Genomic DNA, 9,860 nt, shown 5'->3' with positions numbered 1-9,860 from the left:
CCATTTGTAGATCCAGAGATAACATTGGCAAACACATGTTTTGGTGCCTCAAATATTAACATTGTTTCTGGTTTATTTATTTATTTATTTACTATACTTTTACCCCGCCCTTCTCACCCCGGAGGGGACTCAGGGCAACTTACAACATGGCAAAAATTCAATGCCGTTTAAAACAATTACAAAAAATTACAGAAAGTCATTTAAAATACACATTAATTTACAATAAAACACACTTAAAAAATCAGCATCATGTGATCCAAGAGCAACGTCTGGGCCGTTCCTTTTGTCAAATTCCGAGTCTTTAATGTCTATTACTGCACCAGGTTTTCAAAAGCTTGTTTGAAGAGCCATGTTTTCACTTTCTTGCGGAAGATCAAGAGGGAGGGGCCTGATCTGATCTCCCTGGGGAGGGAGTTTCATAGCTGCGGGGCCACCATCGGGAAGGGCCTGTCTCTCATCCCCGCCAGTTGCGCCTGGTTTTTCAGATTTTTTTGGATTCACCCACTAAGCTCATTACAACAGGAGTTGAATTTGTAACTACCATCCCAAAAGCTTTTCCATCCATGGGTATCGGTGATGGGACAACTGTTTCCGGCTTATGTGCACCATTAAGTACCACACAGTGCAGGCCAGGCATGAAGTAAATGTGTTGGAACTATAGATTCAAAGCATCCTCGACAATATTCAGATTGTCTAATCTCACTGAAACCTGTGCTGATGACTTAGTAAGGTCTGCAGACCCATACCCAGTAAACCTCATCATGTTTGGGTTCCCAGAATCTTCAGAATCTTCACCTGCCGGTTCCAAAAATGGCACCAATTTTTCCCTATTAGCTCTAGTTTTTGAGAAACAGAACATGTCCAATATGCCATTTTTCATCTGCTCACCCATAGAAACGCATGATAACTATATAAGAAACTAGAGTTGATGCAGTGTATCCAATGCAATTTTCTGAATCAGTGCCCAAAATAACCCCAGAAACAGGCCTAAAAACCAAGACACCAAGAAAAATAATATTGGCCTGTGAATCATTAAACCCAAAAAGTATTAATAGAAAGTTATGTTTTCACTTACCATTGGAATGAAGCAGCAGCAGTGATAATCAGACCTCCAAGGGTGTGAGATTCTATAGTCACGGTGCCACAATGCAAAGTCCCCTTTTCATGTCCTTCTACTGTACATTGCAACTCCTGATAGGAGCATAGTTCCTATTACATTGGGCAATAACTGACTTGTTAGAACTCATTTTTCTTACAAGAATGTCAAGATTCCTTAACTGTTAATAATAGAACAGTACCCTTACTCCTCATATCTATAGGACTGGTATCCATACTTTCATTTATATGCATCTGATAAAATACATCCCCTTTGGACATTTCCTAAGCATAATTCTATGGTATACTTCCAACAGAAGTCATTCATTTAATAGGGTTCACTATTCTCCATAATTTTTACTCATTACAATAAGTCCAAGAACATAAGCTCCATGTAGAGAGCAGAGGAATGGTCTTAGGCTAACTAGAGTGGGAAAAGAAGTGATACTGGTCCAGCATCTTTTGATATTAGAAAATATCATTGGTATTTCTAACTAAGGGTATATCTAAAAGGCAGGAAATCCCAGGGTGGATAGAAGCTCTTTTTAGGTTGGTGCTATCCCCCCATTACCGTGATTTGGAGCCCAGGGAAAGTAAAATAGCCAACTTTTTATGTGTCTACAAAATGTGTAACTGCTCCAGAGCTTTGGCTAATGTAGTTAAAATCCATGCTTAATGGCCAATCCATGTACCACACTGGAAATAAGAAGATCCTATGTATCATGTAGCTGCCATGGAGCTGTTTTTTGCCTGCCAAGGATTATATGGCCTATGGCGATCTGCCTTAGGTTACTCTAAAATTCAAATGGAGTAATTTATAGGGATGATTTTGATTTTGAAAAAAGTTTTTGACTACAACTATGGACAGTGTTTGCATACTAGAGTTCTTTCTGTTGTTCCAAAATTATTTTTCAAGTGATAAATTTTTGAAATGTTGATAGGACCTGTTTCAAGAGAGTGGCTTGACTCCATAATTTGAGAGGGAGAAAGATACAGCTCACAAGCTGTGGTGTGACACACACAAAACAAATTGCATTGATGCCAACTTCATGGCAAAATGGTAGAACCTCCAGAGTAATCAGTTAAGACTCCAGGTTTCTGCCAAAAAGACAGAAATTGAACAAAATGTAGTTTAAGAGCACCTTAAATTAGAATTCTCCGTCTGTCTATAGTTGGGTATATCGGCCTTCAGAAACCTCCATGTAATTTCTGTTCTTCTTTTCTTATGAATGTCATAAAATAGGGAGAGTTCATACAGCTCAGGGGAATTATAAGGATAGGTTTGTCAGTCCTTGTAGAGTGTCTTGAAAATGTATGGCACCGAACAAGTGCTATGTACTTTTTATATAGCTAGAATTCACTATATATTTGAGACTGATTTTAACATTCAATAATTCAGAGAGTCTCTTGAGGTTTGTATGGCTGACTTGTTTATGATATGTGGAACTTTCATTTTCTGGAAGAGAAGTGATCCTGAAGAAGGGTTGCTTGAAGGTTAAGGATATAAATTTATCCTATTGCTTCTACTGTTTATCATAAGACTACAGAACCAAGAAGGCTACTACTTCACTGAACTGGGGCAGCCTGGGGAAAGGGATGGGAGATATTGTACATAAATAGCAGCAAGAAGGACCATATTGCTTTTTTCTGCAGAAGAGACATCCATTGAGAATGAAACAGTGAAAATGTATATGGGTAAAACAAGATTTTCTGCCATCACTAAGAAAGTGAAGATTCTTCTATTTTGAAGAAAGCATTTTTCCACTTTGAAAAAAATGCTATCTTACAATGCACATGTCATCTGTCAACCCTGAGAACTTTAACTGAATAGTTACCAGAAAGAACACCTCAAAACTGTTTAATTAAATGATTTTGATTTGTCTCTTGGCTTTCCACCTATTGCTTGTTGGCTTCTACTTGATCTGATACCGTTTTGCTGTAACACCACCCCTTCCCTTATTGGTAAACCCATTTATCATACCATTGTATTTTTGAAGTCTCTATATATAATGGCTTCAGTTACTCTTTATTTTATCCATCCAGCTCTTTCTAATACTTAAAGGATTAGAAGGAAAATTCAGACGTAAAAGCAATCCTTCAAATAAGGCACCTGTTCAACATATGATGAGTAGAATTTTGACTTTTCCACTCAAAAAGCAGCTCCATAACAGCAAAAAATCGACTTTTAGATCCCATTTCAAAAATGGCTTTTTGCACAAAATGGAATACACATTTGAATTGGTTTTTGCTGGTCAGGATGGTGGGTTACAGGGTTGAAAGAACCCAGTTGTAATTGAGAGATCACAAACTGATAGGGTTTAGATTTTCTAAGATTCCAAATCTGAGCAGGAGTTGTTGACCCATTAAAATGGTCCATCATTCAAAACAGATGGCTCAAAAAGGATTCCTGAATGTTCTAGTCGATTTTCTAGTTCCTTGAATTGGGGATTCTGTTGATGTTCTGATTCATCTATGGAATAGGAAGATGACCCAGACAATTGATATAGTTGCTCCCAAGTGTCCTGTACTTGGGAGCAAATCACAGCTAGTTTTCTGAGGAGCTCAGGACAATGTAAAGCCTTTCAAATATTTAAACATGGTGATCATGTCTCCTCTCAACCTTTTCTTCTTCAGGCTAAACAGACCCATAAGCTGCTTCCCATAGGGTACAGTCTCCAGATCTTTGATCAATTTAGTTGCCCTCCTCTGGACACATTCCAGCTTGTCAATATCCCACTTGAATTGTGAGGCCCAGAATTGGACACAGTATTCCAGATGAGGTCTAACCAAAGCAGAACAGAGAGGCACCAAGATTTCCCTCAATCTAGACACTACACTCCTTTTGATACAGCATCTAAACATTGTTATACTTTTAAAAACAATAACCTTTATTATAGTCACTAGACTATTAGGTGCCACATAAAATACATATTAAAACAGCACAGTAAAAACATTCATATTAGCATTGCACAGTTTACTATATGAAATATCATTCGGTAGATATATTAGTTATTAGAAAATAGCATGATATTAAAAACATAATTAAATATTTGTTTGGCCATTCCTTAGAAAAAGTAAATAATCTTTATTATTATGCTTTATTATTATCACAGGCCACTTTTTCTTTAAAAAAATCAACAAAGTAAGTCTAAATCCTTGTGCAAGTCCTGACTAGCATAGGATCACTGAATCAATAGTATTTACAAAATAATTGTTTTAGCATTACAAAATTGATACTGTGAATCTATTTTAATTGGGAGTAGTAATGCAGTAAGTAGCTTTAAGCTCTGCTAAAATGCTGTGATTGGCTGAACCAGGATATAGCTTAACTGGAAAAGAAAATTGTTTGGGAGAAACATACATTTAATATTTTCCCTCACAGCGCTGGAATTTAGAAAGAGAGTGTGCTTCATGCTGGAACTAATTGTCCCTATTTGTACCCTTCATGGGTCAAAGTTAAGGAGACATTCCTGAGGGATAGCATTTAACAAATATTTTAATTACTATTCTGCATATCATTCATGGGTCAGTGGTGAAGAAAGTATTCTTGGGAGTCTCCCTGACACAAACAGAAAATTCACAGGGTGAGATGATGTGTGAAGTTGAACCCAAACTTTCTAAACTAATAGATGTGAACATTGAACATGGAACCTGGCCTCAAAATGTCTTGCAACCCACCCTCCCCCATTACTGGGGAAGATGTGTATCAGTGTCGCAGAAGTATACTGGGTGGGAACAATGGAACAGTGACAGGAGTGAAAGTAATCAGTTGCCCATCTCAGGGAGTTGTTTAAACCCCTGCTGCCCAGTCATGCCCTTGGCACATTTTGGCAGCTCCTGTTCTGGAGTTTATAATGCACTATAATGCAATGTATCTACAGTGCATTCCATATTTTGCAGAGCTGATTTCACCTAGGATCTGTGATACACTGGCATCTGTTGCAGCATGTTTTTTTTAAAAAAAGAACTCTGACGTTGTCGCACCTCAGGTTAGCTTCACCTTGCTAAAGACACCAGGCTGCACACAAATCGTAGTCTTTTGTAGTTTATTAGGAAATAGGGAAAAGATAGTTCATAAAAGGTTAATATTTAGTTCCAAAAGATAGTTACAAAAACAAGGCTGTAGAATAAATCCATGGAAACATTAGGCATGAAACAAGGTCCTTAAAACGAAGCCAAAGTCCCAGAAACGTTGGATACATCCAGGCTACAAGATAATACAGGAGAGAAGACTTGGTTCTTGATTCGAGCGAGGAAATTGCTTTGACGAAGATTTCCCTCTCAGCAGACTGTTTTAATAGCATAACATGAAGGCGTTTCTTTGCTCTTTGAACTCCCTCTTATTTGCTATTCTGAGACTTCTGCGCAACCCCTGAAATTCCAAACAACTAGCCCGATCTAGAGAAGCGACCTCATCGTTTCCGCTTTCAAGGCCACAGGGCTTGTTAGTGTTATCAGGCTGGGGCTGGGAGCTACTCTCCCTTTCTGCTTCTTGCACCTGAAAACCATGAGTAACAACATCATTTCTTCCCGTGGGAAAGCCTCCCTGCTCCTCATCTCCCACAGCAGGAACACTCTGCACCCGAATCCCATAATTCCCATCAGAGTCATCTTGAAACTCATCCTGAACCTGAATCTCATCATCTTGAAACTGCATCCCAGAATCCTCATCAGAGTCATACAAAGGCTGAGTCACAACAGACTTTCGTTGTACATTTTAAATGTGTAGTATGCCCTTAGATGTGTGCTGCAGCTGTAATTGGCAGTGTATATTTTATAACCACTGCAGTCTTGAGTTGGCTTTCAACTGCTTTATATAGTAGGAGGCCTCTCAGGGCCTTTCTACACATGGCTAAAACCTCAGAAGTAACTAGTTAAAATCTGGAGTGGATAAACAATGTTTAGCCAATGTGTAGGTGGAATCAGATTGACAGCTGAATAACACATGTTAAAATGGTGCTCTCAAAATCTGATTCTGCCCAAAGAATGCACATCTTCGTATTACTGTATATTCCTGCAGGCATGGAAAAAATGTACTTTCTTTTCTTTCCCTCTGTGTGGACTATTCCAGTGTACATACCTGGAACAGCTGATTAGCTGATCAGGGTACCAAAATATGGAGCCATGGACACACAGGTGGTTCAAAGGAAGCACAAGTGGAAAGCAATTAGAACCCTCTGAAACTCTTTTAAATTTTATAATATTAAACATAAATTGAATTAACAATTGAGTGAAGAGAAAGATAAGAAATCTGCTTGTGTTTATATTAAGATATTTGCATGTGCGCATGTGAGGTTCAGCGCATAATGGAATGATAAAACAAACTTCCACTGGATGTCCATGTCCAACCTCCATCTTGATCCGCTTCAAATGAAGATATGAGGATGGTGGGGGAGCATTTCCCAGGACTGATATGTCTTTATATGGGCCTGCTATCAGGTCCTGGGTTTTTTTTTACCCAGATTTAAAACACACATTTTGGCATTGTCTGGAAGTGCCCTCATTTTCCATATGAGGAATGGTTCTTATTTATTATAATTTATGTATTTCTTTGCCATATTTGTATCTCACCTTTCTCAACCCCAAAGGGGACTCAAGGCGGCTTTATATATAGGCAACTATTCAATGCCTTAAAATAATGTACAATTAAAATAAGCATCTTAAAATGGAATTTTAAATACATTAAAATATTTTAAAACATTACTTTCACTATTAATCACACTATCCGCAATCATATTCTGGGCCATTCCTGTAGTCATTTCACATAATTCCACATAATTGTTCTTTTAAAAATACTCTGATAGGGAGGAAACAGAAAGGAAAATATAATTCTCAGTGGGGCAATTATCAGAATCCTATTTTTAGTTGAGATAATGTGGAATCTAGTTGACTTACCAAGTGTCAGACCCGAGGCAGCGGGGCACCAAGAACCATACATGGAGGCCAATTTCTATCTAATATCTTTATTAAGTAAATATATAAAAGTAATAAAAACAAGTGAAGAATATAGTTCAGAAGCAGACCTTTCAAATGAGGTCAAATATAGTCCAAAAATGTATTGTCCAATAAATGATATTAGAGTTCAAAGTTTTAATCCAATAACCGAAACACACACTATTGCCAAGCAATAGTGTGGGGAAATGCCAGAGTCTTAGGAGTCCTAGGCAGCTTGACAACAAGGCTGGATGCAATCTTGATTCCTTAAACAAGGTCTGTGACTAGGAGCAAGGCAAACAGTGATACTTGAACAAGGTCCGTGGTTAAAAAACAAGGCAAGGCAAATCTTGAATACTTGATCCGGGAAGCAAGGAACTGGGGTTGCGAAGTCCAAACACGATCTTACTCCTGAAGCTGCTCTGTTGACTCCGCAAAGATTCTCCCGTGTCAGGCACCTATATTGGGGTCTCGTTTTCCCGCCAGCAACCTCTTTCCCTAGAGAACGGGAAACGAAACCCAACTTTGTCCAGATGCAAGACTCCTTAGAATTTCCCAAGGGAAACAGGTCTAATCAGCCTGTTGTTTGGCTGCAATCCATAAACTCCTGCGATTCTGTTCCCTCACTCCTCTGTCTGCAGAATAGGACTGTCTCCTAGGGAACGGGGGCGAGGAATGCCCAAGGTCTGTTTTACTGAGTTCTTGGGTACAAACATCAACATCCGGCAGGTGAAAAGATTCCAGCTCTTGTTGAACCGGCGAAAACCCCATGTTTTCGTCTTCATCTGTCACGATGGCACTAGGAACAGGACTACAAGGCCCATGAGGCATCACACCAAGTTACAACTAATTCAAAAAATCTGTTCTGACTTAGTGGCATCACTAGTGTTGGTGTCACCCAATAACCCATAATATCACTACACAGATTTCCTTTAGTAACAGACCATACAGAACCCTGTTCGTTCCTCTGAAATGTGGCCTACAACATCTGATATTCATTTCCAGTCTCCTAATCAAATACTAACCAGATGATTCTGCATAGTTATGGAGCCTGATCCTGGTGAGAGGATAGGCAAGGATCACCACAGCCACCAGGCAAGCATGGACTTACTCCTCCTAACTTCTTGGTGTCACCCCCTTGTGATAGTATGATTTGCATAGTCAGCCAGATATGATAGTCAGCCAGTATGATTTGCACTTTCCATACTTCCACAGGGCTTAAATTTTCTGTCCAAGGCTAAGGGCGCTTCCACACAAGGCTTAAACCTTCTTCAGAGTGGGTTAAATAAACCAGTTCTAAAGCGGGTTTAAGTCCCCATATCTCCCCCCAAAAAACCAAGCTTTCCCGAGTGGGTTTCCGCATGCCATCCCAAATCTTTTGGATGCCTTGTTAGGATGCCTCAGGTAAACGTCCATCGGGGCCCACATTTTGGGACCTGTCTGGAAGAGCCCTAACATTGAGATTTAAGATATTGCAGACAGGATGGCATCAGAGTGCAGCTATACTGCCACCATTTGCTGTTGCAAATAATGTGTGATGTTTGTTTAATAGTATTTGTCAAAGTACATTTTGACATGAAGTTTAAACTTCACATAGCAATATGGAAGCCATCAGAATCAGGCAATGCTGACATCATTACAAGGTATGTTTAATGAAAGATATAAAGTGAAGACAGAGAGCCTGGCTACAAGAAGAATAGGAAGATAGGAAAAATCCACAGGACAGTTTTAGTTACCATACTATTGTGATGTCTTGTTTATGTTGGACATGTTGTACCTCTGATCTGCCAAGCCTTTCTTTCTTCTTGTGGAAAAACACATTATGAATTTTCTAAATAAATGCTTTTGTTAAATTATGAAGCTTTTGAAGAATATCAAAAAAGAGGCCAAAATAGAACTTTCATAGTTTGTTCATTTTTTTTAATTCAGCTGACAAGATGAAAAGACTGTCAGTTTGTCAAAGTTATTTATATCTGACAGGCTTGGCCCTACACATACAGTTTTAATATGCTGGTGATATTATTGTTACAACAATCTCTAAAAGATTCAAAAGCTTATTTCTGAATAACTAATTATTTTACATATCATGCTTTTTTAGATTCCATTTGTGGCTTTAAGCTATAAAAACTACCTCAAAACTTAATAAATAGGCACATTATACAGAACTGTTTATGCCATGGCAGCTAACAGCCATCGCAAGTGTCAGCAATCAGCAAACTTGCAATTACATGTAATAATTCTGACTATCTGTGACAGTGATATTAAAGAGGAGCTAACCAACTTGATGGAGTGAAATTGTTCCTTAAAAAAACTCTGATAGGGAAGAAACCGAAAGGGAAATGCAATTCTTCTTAAAGCCATAGGCTTAAATCCATTTTTATACCCAAATAGAGAAGATATAGTGAATTAATAAAGGAACATAAGTGGTGCCTATCAAGGCCCCATGAGTGAGTGGGTTTACGAGATTTAGATTACATTGCTCATTGGTGACATATTTTAACAATTATTGTTGACCCTTCATATAATTTCAGCATTCATGGCTTGAAAAGATGCTTTAAGAATCCAAAAGCCATGATGTTGGGGATTTTTATTGCGATCCCAGAAATCTTCTTTTTTTTATTTTTGCAGACTTTGGGTCTCTCTTCTGCTTCTTGTTCTTTTTCCTTCTCCTCCTGGTGCTTCCATTCCTCTTCCCCATCTTTCTTCTTCTGTGAAGTGCCATTCTTTGGCTGTTCTCTGGCTGTTCAGAAATATGGTTTGTTTGTAATAGTAGAGTAACAAAGAATTACAGGCCAATGCATGTTTGCATGGCTCTTCCTTCACAAACGATT

The 9,860-nt window shown here is 38.5% G+C and overlaps 1 long non-coding RNA gene across 6 annotated transcripts in view; it reads right to left on the bottom strand.

Moving 5' to 3' along the window:
- Positions 1-8,212: 8,212 nt before the first annotated feature.
- LOC103278472 (uncharacterized) overlaps positions 8,213-9,860 on the bottom strand; it is a 272,474-nt gene continuing 270,826 nt past the window's right edge. For all 6 annotated transcript variants that reach the window (XR_010005890.1, XR_010005892.1, XR_010005889.1 and 3 more), the window contains one exon: positions 8,213-9,769. This is a non-coding gene — a long non-coding RNA (uncharacterized LOC103278472). The remainder of the gene's footprint in view (positions 9,770-9,860) is intronic.

The sequence above is a fragment of the Anolis carolinensis genome, chromosome 4 (assembly GCF_035594765.1).
Source record: "Anolis carolinensis isolate JA03-04 chromosome 4, rAnoCar3.1.pri, whole genome shotgun sequence".
In the NCBI taxonomy this organism is placed as follows: Eukaryota; Metazoa; Chordata; class Lepidosauria; order Squamata; family Dactyloidae; genus Anolis; species Anolis carolinensis.
This window is presented reverse-complemented; position numbering and strand designations above follow the sequence as displayed.